Here is a 10,863-nt window from a genome sequence, read left to right on the forward strand (position 1 = left end):
CTCTGAGTCCAGCTCAGCACTAGGATTTGCCTAGGAGTTGCAGTCCTTGTGGCCTAGACTGCCTTTCAAGTTTATTTAGTGCCCCACAGCCATTTACCTTGCAGTGGAAAGGCTTGCCAGAACTCAAATTCCTATTGCTGTGGTGGGCAATTTCCTTCTGGACAGGACAGGTCTTAATGCCCCCATTGTAGGCAGACATCAGCTGAGTTCAGCTCAGTTTTGCTTTCTGTTGTGACAGGGCAGCATTGAGTTCAATGCAAAGTCACAATTGCTGTGCTCTCCCTCTCTTAACCACACAGACTTTCTCTCTGTGTCACATGGCTGCTGCCAGGGGATAGGGGAGCAGTGGCATCGGCAATTCAAGATCATCTTTCCTACCCTTTTCCATGTTGCTTTCAATGATAGTTAAAATCAGGTACTATGAACGTTCACCTGACTTTTGGTTCTTACAAAAGTGCGTTTTGTGTAAACAGTTGTTAAATTTGGTGTTTTGGCAGGGGGCATGATCAGTGGAGCCTTCTATTTGGCCATTTTGCTCTGCCGCTCTCTTGACGCATTTTTAATGGTCCCAAGACATCCCACTAATTGCTCCAGTGTCATCCATTGCCTCCTGGGGAAAGCAGTTTAATACCCAGAAGGAAAAAAAATTCCATTGGGTTGCCCCATAAATATTTTTAACTCACGGCAGAGAAACATATCTTAAAATTAATAGTTTCAGGTTTGCACCCATTATTCTTGTCCTAGGTGTCCAAGGTTGCACTATATCCACTATCTGAACCTGCTTTGGACCTGGTGGCTCACTTCAGTCATTTCCAAGGCTCTCTCAAATGCTACAGAAACATTTCAGATATTCCCCTTCATCACAATGTTTGATGGTGCCTGTGTGCCCACCACCAAGCATATCTCTTCGCATTTGCAATTTTGTGAGGTTTTTCTAATTCTAAATAATCATTCAATTATAGATCCAACTTTTCATTTATGATTTTGTATCCTTTTTTCCTTAAACTATCACCTCCCCAATTACATATGCTTCAAGCCCTTGAAACCTAACTGACTAGAAATATTATCATATCTTTTACAGATGCTTAAATGCAAGCTCATTGAGAGCAAACGTTTTTCTTTTTTCTTTTCTCACTGCTATACATCAATAGTCTATAGAGGATCTGAAATATACAAGGCACTCAATCAGTATCAAGGAAAACAATGAAAATCATTGTTTAAACTTTATATTTCTAAACTAAAGAACTCTAATGTTTTATTTGTTCTTATTCAGTAGACTTACTCCACCCAGTTTCCTGTATTAGATTTTCCCCACAAACTGAATGATGTTTACATAGAAAGAAATATAAAAAAAAATTTATTGGAAGAACTGGTAATTTTAAAAGAATTTATTTTCTATCATAGTAAAGAATTCAGTGTAGAACATATGCAAACACAGGACATCCAAAAAAGAACAAGGTGAGAGGGGAAGAAACTAAAGACAAAACAGGTAAGATATAAGAGGTAAGAGAAAGATGAGAAAGGGCACAAACTGAGTGGAAAAACTGCTTAACTCAATTTTCCTTTTCATCTTAAGAGAAACTCAAAGAGAATATAAAAATTCAGCTTTCACATGTATCCAAATAGCCAACCTATGCTATTTCTATAGATAGATGTTTGAAAATCTTCAATCTCATCTTTATATAGTATTTACTGGGTAACAAAAACACCCTGAGGGATAAACAGTTAAAATGACAGACTAGCTCATTTTATATAGAGGTGAAAAGTAGCACAAACCACATGTATCAGAACTGGAATGCTAAGTGAAGCTGTGAGGTACAAGCAACAGGGCCAGAGATGTTACTGTTGAGACTAAGCTCAATAGACTAGACTAAATAAATAACGAAAATTTAAAATTTGGGGCCACTGATATTAAAATTTTATGACTTAGGAGAATTTTAAGCTTTAGAATAGTAGCTCTCATTCATTCAACTCTAACCTCAGATCATGCCTTAATTTTTTTTTTCTAATAGTAATAACAGAAACTCATATAAATAAAACTAAAGATTTAAAATTTCAAAAAGCAATCTTTTTTAAAAAAAAGCTAGAGTAATTTGTTAATCCCCTTCTGTCCCCAGCATCCTTGATTTCCCCTGTAATTTGGCATAATACGTATTTCTTAGTGCTATACAAGTCTTGTCCATATTGCTTATCTAAATGATCATCTTCCTTCGTGCTTGTAGGAACATTCACAGAAAGAGAACTCTCTTTCATCCCAAGATCCTTTTTTTTTTTTTTTTGCAAAGCTCATATTTCTATGTATAAATGCATGTGCATCTGTTTTGATGTATCTATGTTTAATAGCCTCCATGAAGATCAGGTTTTCTGTAAAATAACTTTTCTAAATGTGTTTCTTCCTAATGATTTATTTTATTCCTTTGGATAGTTTAACCCATTTATACAACAGTTCCTTAAATGTTTGGTTATACAATGATGCCAATCAACCTTAATTACACAGAAAAACCTAAATAGAGAAACATTCTAGTAAGGATATAGTGGAAATCCACAGGTTAGCTGGCTTATGTATCAGTAAAATGCAGCTGAATAAAATGGAGATAACACCACCCAGTGCTACGAGGTATCTAGTATAAATGAAGTAATGTCAATGAAAAGAATATATTTGAAGTTCCTTGAGAAAAAGGCTATATAACATTTGAGAGCTATCATTATTGATGATTAAGATATATGTAAGTGTTAACCTTTACTGAATATCTGCTATATTCTCGAGACACAGTGTGCTAAATTCTTTATAGGTATTCTTGTATTTAATTCTCAGAACTCTAAAATATAGGCACTACTATTGACCCTGTTTTTCTGACAAATAATTGAAGCCAAGATAGTTTAAATAATTTGTCCAAGGATTTGTGCAAGTAAATTTTATATTCAGTAATTAAAACTCAATTGATCTAATTTTGAAGATTAATTTCTTAAGTCCTAAACAAGTGTTTCCCAACTTGGGATGAATTTAACTATTTTAGTAGTTATTTTATTATCTTAATGTGTATCCAAAAAATATAGCATATTTAACCCATGATTTTACAGATATTATTTTTGAGACTAAGATTATAATTGACATTTAATTTTTAAAAGTGAATTAATTTAAATATAAATATTAAACAATAGTTAAGGTGATACTCAGTTACAGGAAAATCAGGAAAGTGGTATGTGATTGAATTTGGGGAAATTTGCCAATGACCTGTTATGCATCTCTAGACAGCAGCATAGGCAAGTGGGTTCTATTCAGTACTGGTACTAGGGGAGATAGGTGAGTTGATTTTTCAGTACCTTCAACATTTCAGGAATTCCTTATTAACTCTGGGTCCTGATGATACTCTTTAGCTAGTAAGGTACCTTTCTCTATGTATCTGGTATTCATCTTCTCTCTCCAAATTTATCTGATCTTTGTTCATTCCTTAAATGTCACTCTTCCTGGGAAATTATGTAACAGGTTTGTTCCATAAGCTAAATTTTTGTAACAGCAACATTTATTGAGCATTGTGACACAGCCAGGACGTTACTTCCAGGCAGAAGGCCTGGATTCTCTTGATCCTCCTTCAATCATACCAGGACATTGTGATGTCAAACTAGTTGTGAAGGTGATGCTCTTTTATTAGCAATAGGAGTAATATTATTTTGAAATACAGTTGACTCTTGAACAATATGGGTTTGGACTGCCTAGGTTTGGTATATGAAGATTTTGTTCAATAAATATATCGGAAAAAATTTTGGCGATTTGTGACAATTTGAAGAAATTCTTAGGTGAATTAGCCTAGAAATACCAGAAAAACTAAGAAAAAGGCATGTCATGAATGCAAAAAACATGTAGATACTAGTCTATTTTATAATTTACTATCATAAAATATACACAAATCTCTTGTAAAAAGTTAAAATTTCTCAAAATTTATGCACACAAACACAGACTGGACATGGTGCCATTCACAGTTGGGAGGGATGTAAACAAACATAAAGATGCAGATTAGATCGTAACTGCATAAAATTTACTGTAGTCCACAGGGTCCTACTGTAATAATTTTGTAGTCACCTCTTGTTGTTATTGCAGAGAGTTTAAGTGTTGTATCTACTTAAAACACCACGTGACACTAGTCATCTCCACCTGAGCACTTCATCTCTCCCACAAATTGCGTATTGCGGTAAAACAGGATCCCTCTCTGTTCTCTCCTATTTTTCATCATGTTTAGTACAATACCATAAACCTCAATTAACACCATGGGACTGGTATGAAATGCCACTGGTGATGCTGAAAGCACTCCAAAGAAGCAGCGAAAAGTCATGACATTACAGGAAAAAGTTGAATTCCTTGGTATGTACTCTATATTGAGGTCTGCAGCTGTGGTTGCCCACCATTTAAAACTGACAATTCATCTTGTATATAGATGGTGTAAAATTACACCATGGGTAAATATATTACAGTATTGTAAATGTATTTTCTCTTATGATTTTCTTAACATTTTCTTTTCTATAGCTTACTTTATTGGTATAATACAGTATATAATAGATACAATATACAAAACGCGTGTTAACTGTTTATGTTATTGGTAAAGCTTCAGGTCAATAAAAGGCTATTACTAGTTAAGTTTGGGGGCAGTTAAAAGTTATATGCAAATTTTCGAAAGCATAGGGGGTCAGTGTCCCAATCCCCACATTGTTTAAGGGTCAATTGTATATGTTTGTTTGATCTCACAAGAGAGAAAATGTTTCCACTTAAATAGGGAATTAAGTTTCATGACAACTTCATTTGATTACTTAATTTCAAGCCTCATCTGCAACTGTGAATATTTACTGAGAGTCTGTTGTATACCAGCCACTATTTTAGGGACTGAGGATACAAAGAATAAAGACATAGTCCCTACTCTAAGATATTTTATTTTGTGTGTGTGTGTGTGTGTGTGTGTGTTCTAAAATGAGATGGAGTAGGAGTAGCAACCAAGGCTGGGGGAACACAAATGAATAAGTGTGCTGTAGCTCAGTAAGTTCTAGGGTAGCATGCTTAGGCAGGGAGTGTCTTTTGGTATAGGGGAGGAACATTATGTCACCGAGGCCAAGGATACTTAAGGAAGGGTTCCTGGAGGAAGCATACTCTGAGCTGAGTATTCAAGAAAAAGTAAGGGTCAGTCAAACAAACAAAAATAAAAAGAACATTTAGGCCAGAAGAAACAGAACGAGCAAAGACCTGGAAGACAAAGAGAGCTTGTCATTCTTGGGAAAGAGCAAATAGGTCACCGTGGTAAAGATTATCTGGAGCTGGACTTTAAATCCACACTCTTTCCTCTATACGATGTGATGCCATATGCTCCTTATGGGAAACAAGCCCAGAGTGTGGAGATGTAATCAGAAATTACACTCCTTGACACAAAAGCTAATGATCATTAATACAAAACTGATGAAATTAACGACTGCATTTAGTGAATGGCCCACTATTTAAAATCCCAAAATTCCTCAAAAAGATACTACTTTAAAATGTAATTAATGTAATGTCAGGTAAAATCAATGTGAATTTGTTTATTTGTTCATTTGCTCAACAAATATTTATTAAAGACCTATTATGTGTTAGGAATTATGCTGTTGCAGATGCACTGATGAGCAAGCTATGCCCTGTGAATCTGAACACACGACAATTTTAAAACAAGAATAGTCTGCCTTGAGCCTGGAAAACAAGAGACAAACAGCAAATATTGTTCAATATAATCCTGGTCTTGTTTATCAGAATGGGGTGCTTAGAGGTGTCCTGGTCTTCTCAGTAGGTTTATCCCTATCTTTAAGGTGGGCACATACTCTTGATAAGAGTGTTTCAGAACGTCATCCAGTATATTTATTTTGGCTCTTTGTTCATGAAAATACTTTCTGAGAGTAATTTTGATTTTCCATCTAGAAACAAGATGTATTGAAACAATGAGCAAAAAAAAACAGCTGTAGCCTACATCTCTTGCCTATTGTAATCCTTACCTTTAGTTAATAATACATTATGTCTGATCAACCAGGCACTTGTGCTTTAGTGCTTATGACTATTCTCTTGATACGTGAGATGCCATCACTGCTATAGGAACTGATATGGCACATTTCAGAATCAAACATTCTGTCTGAGGGAGTCAGCAAAAGAGGAGGTTAGTCTCTGCGGCTTATCTTCTCAGCCACTGCCTTTTCTTTTGTCCTATATTAATTGTTGCAGGCAGTTTATTATGGACACTCACACAAAGAAAATAGAATAGCACAATAAACTACCATGTACCCAGAGTCCATGACCAAAAAATATATTAGTATGTAGCTCTAAACCATATCTCTTTTAAAATATCAAAACATAACCTCAATGACAATGATTATTTAAAAACGTACAATAGCTCCTTAACATCACTAAATATTTACTTAATGTTAAAATTTCCAATTTTCTCATATATTTTATTTCTCTTACTGCTTATTTGAATCAAGATCAAATAAGGTTACACTGCAATTCGTTGATAAGACGTTTAAGTCTTTTTTATTCTGTAAGGATCCCCTGTAAATTTGTTTTCTCTCTTGCAATGTAAATGTTAGGGGAGAAAAAAAAAACCTAGCTGCTGATTGCATCCCTGTAGTGTCGTTTGACATGTTCACCAGTCATCTGTATTTCCATAAAATTAACATTTGGATCTAAGGGCTTCCTTGAAATCAAGTTTCTCTTTCATTTTATTCATTTATTTTTTACAAGATTACTTCATAGAATGCTTTTTCAAGAGACACTTAAAGTCTAATCATCTTTCTTTTATGTGATGTTAGCAGCTATAGATTCTTAAAGCTAGACTCTAAATAACTTTTAGATCAATCAACTTATATTTTTAACTATCTTTCAAGGAAATCTTATGTCCTCCATACCCTTATTAACTAAATATAGAAACAAATCTTTTTATATTATTTCTTATTTTTCCAAGAAAGAGATATAAATAAAGAAAAAGAGAAGGAAGAAAGGAAGTGAGGGAGTGAGGAAGAAAGAGGGATAGGGAAAGAGACGGGTGGGGGGAGAGTGAGAAATATCACTGAAAAGAAAGAAACATTCTTAGAAATCTTACAATTTACAGTAATATCTGGCAAGTTATTTCATTGATGCTATAGAAATTCTAATGAATATAAGCCATTATCTTGATATAAATGCTAAAGTACACAACTATTTATATACTTTCAAGTCTCATAAGACCTCAGCACTATCAAGCTTATTTCTCTAACTTGGAAATTGTTCTATTTATATCTGCTAACCCTGAGACTGAACACAGTGAACCATGAAAATGTCCCATTATTAAGGTCACACAGGAAGTCAATAGCAGAAATGAGAATGTAACTAACTTCCATATGTTGACAACACCTAACACAATATGGTAAAATCTTTCTTAAACTAAGAAGTACAAATAGAGATACAGTTAAGGAAGAGTTCAAGTTAAGTCAAATTATTTTTTAAAAAAAAGCTCAAAAAATAGGCAGTATTTTATGTCAGCCTTGATGAGTGACTCATGTTGAGGGGGAAATTAGAAGTCATTGAAAAATGGAAGGCAGTGGAGTGGAAATGGAGAATGGCCTAGTTTGGATAGAGTGAGGTAGAGTAAAGCTGGATGAAAAGCTTGGGAATGTGGATGACGACCTTACTCTCATTAGTAGTTGAGTATACCAGCTTTGGAAATAAATAGTCTACAGCACAAATTTTAGCCCAGCCTCTTAAGTAGTGGTGTGACTGAATTAGTCTGAGTCCTCTGATAAGCACATAACAAGACATAATTGGAAGTGCAACCGAGATTGATTGGGGAAAATGCCTATGAGAAAAAGTGGGAGGGAGCCAGAGAAGGTTAAGAAAGTTGTCAGACCATAATGTAAGTCTAACCCCTGTGAAGGAGAAAGAGAAAGAGGGAAAGAAGGTTTTAGACTGCTGCATAGCTCCAGTACGTTTCAACAAACTTGACAGGATGCCCTTGAGTCAAAGTCATTCATCAGAGGAGTCTTGTACCTCCCAGGATGATTCTGCATTAGTATCCCAGCTGCACTCTGTCATTGGCAAAAAGCAACCATAGAAAGTGTGACCTTGATGCACACGTGGTGATGGATTTTAGAGTCTAGTAGCTGGAGACATCATGCGTTACACTCCCCACTGTGAAAGCTGCATTTTTTTTGGCTGTTAGGGTGGCCTTGAGCAACGAACTTTGAGTTGCCATTCAGTCATTTACCAATGGGAAATAACTTATTTCATAGAATTGTTGACAATTAACTGAGTATAAATCTATAAACTGGGTAAAATATAGTATAGAAGTTGTGGTTTCTGACATGATATTGGTGACTTTGATGAGTATGGTAAATAAATGTAGGGTTAAGAATTTCTGTTTAATGGGATTAGAGATCATGTAATGCATAAAGTTTTCTTGGCAGAAGAAGTCACCATTTCCCATGGGATTTAGAGGATAAGCAGTGATAAGTAAGTAGAGATTATTACTAGTCTTGTATAAAGGATAGAGAATGAAGAAATCCCATCAGAAAATTGTCATATTAAGTAAGGCAATGTAGCAGGAGGTAACGTTAGCTATAATCAGGGAAGAAGGGAAAGAGAAACTATGGAAAATTATTCATCTATGGACATGACATCTGAGTAGATGTGTAAGGCTGGAGGAATTTAAAGAACTTACTTGATAAATCAAAGCCCTAGAGAATATACAACAATAAATAGGATTGGAGCATAAGCAGAAGGATTGACCCTAGTTAAAATATTTCTTGTCCAGAATAGATAAATCCATAGATACAGGAAGTAGATTAGTGGCTGCCAGGGGCTGGGAGAGGTGGGAATGGAGAATGACTGCTAAATGGGTACAGAGTATTTTGCGGGGAGGTGAAAATGTGTTAAAATTGACTGTGGTGTTGGTTGCACAATTTTGTGAATATACTAAAAAGCATTGAATAACGCACTTTAAATCAGAGAACTAAGAGAATTACAATTGACCCTTGAATGGCCTGGGTTTGAACCGCACAGGTCCACTTATACACTGATTTTTTTTTCAATAAATATAATTCCTCCATAAAAATGAATATTTGTTTCTGAGAAATAGTAAAATGGAAAAGAGAGATAAAAGCTATGGAGCAATTCTGGAAACAAAAAAGATGGAAAATGAGTATTTTTATTTGTAAAGCCTTAAGTTTCTCAGTGAACTAGGGAGCAATATGACCACTCCTCCACTAATCAGTTAAGTAATTTCCTTAACTTGTTAAATTCTAGTCAGCCATCCTGTATTGATCACATTTCCCCTGCTGATGCTCTTTAAAACTTCTGGAAGATTTTTCTACTCGTTCTTATTGGTGTTCATAAAATTATTCCATTAAGGCACAATTCAATATTTTATTGAATTAATTTATTTAGATTGAGTCTGATTACTTAAGTATCATGATAATCGCCTTGGAAACATCTGAATAAAAGAACCCAATTAATTTAATAAATTATGTATTTACTCTTGCATTCCAGATGTAATGAAAGAATGAGTTTAACCCGTACCTATGAATTTACCAGCTTGCCTTGTCAAACGAAGATATGGTAACAAATGAAGATGTCACCCATAAAACCTTTCTTTTCAAAAATTAGTATGCAAACATGATGAAGTAATTTACATTCACAAACTGTAGATTAAAGATTCATAGTGATGGCATTACTGTTATTTTATCTTTATAATAATTCTTACTCTGAAATGAAATTCCAATTTTTAAACAATTAAGAAATAGCTAATTTTGATCCGACTTCTGCATTCAACATTATTATGCATTAAATTACTTTATTTTCTTGAAGAGCTGTATTTATTAAGAACAGCTGTCAATAAATTGGTACCTTGATTATGGTCTCCTAGTCTATTCCCCCAGAAAAACTCAAGAGCAGCTGTGCGGTAGAGACATAATAGGACGAAGTTATTTATATAGACTTTGGTATAACTGTGACCTTTTCAAACCAGAATCATCCATGCCAGTCTTCATTAGAGCTGAGCCTCAACCAAGATAAAGTTGAAGTAACAGAAGGAACACATCAGCTTGACAAGACTGCCTTCAATATATTTGTAGTCATAATTTGCAAAATGATATGACACATTTTCCCCTACCTGTTTGACAAACTGGTGGCTTTTTTGAATTTTATTTCAAAAGCCACTTGTGTGGCTGCAAAGCGTCTCTGCTTTCTGGTAATTTTATTACAAACACTTAAGGCTGAATGACATGCAGAATGGAGCATGGCATTTTTGGAAAAAAAAAAAAAAGACTTGAGAAAAATCATGCCTGGTAATTCATCTGCAAGGAGTCAGATCTAGAATCTAGAGGGAAAAGTAGATGCACAGCCTGGGGATGTCAATACTGGGGGCTGCCTTTCATGTTACACTAATCTTGACATCACCATTGTATTTGGCAGCTGTTATCAACACTTATCAACACTCCTACAAATAAATCTCTGCCACTACTCTCAGAGAAACTCCCCCTCATTCTTATGCAAGATGTCTTATAAATGTCCAAACAAGTATTCCTCTAATTAGAATGGGCATCAGATTCATAAGAAAGCTGGATTCTGAATCATCCCTGTGCTATATCCTACAGCTTTTTGGTAGAGGAAGAGAGATGTTTATCTCAATTATTTTTGTTTCCTTGCAGTGTTTTCAGAAACTCCCACAAGACAATGAAAATGAGTCAACAGAAGCACCTTGTGGTTGATAGTGTCTTGTTGAAGATAAAGGTTATTCTTTACATTAATTTATAAAAGACATTAGGAGCATGTTCCTTTATAAGAGGACATTAAGAGCAGCCAGGCATATATTCTCATCTTGTCTGCTGCTG

General features: G+C 34.9%; 1 long non-coding RNA gene across 1 annotated transcript; it reads left to right on the forward strand.

Moving 5' to 3' along the window:
• The first annotated feature begins 1,419 nt into the window (after positions 1–1,419).
• LOC103881543 lies at positions 1,420–10,280 on the forward strand. The gene is made up of 3 exons (XR_001899543.3): positions 1,420–1,489; positions 4,239–4,360; positions 9,521–10,280. It is a non-coding gene; the product is annotated as an uncharacterized LOC103881543 (long non-coding RNA).
• The last annotated feature ends 583 nt before the right edge of the window (positions 10,281–10,863 follow it).

Source organism: Papio anubis, chromosome 2 (genome assembly GCF_008728515.1).
Source record: "Papio anubis isolate 15944 chromosome 2, Panubis1.0, whole genome shotgun sequence".
NCBI lineage: Eukaryota > Metazoa > Chordata > Mammalia > Primates > Cercopithecidae > Papio > Papio anubis.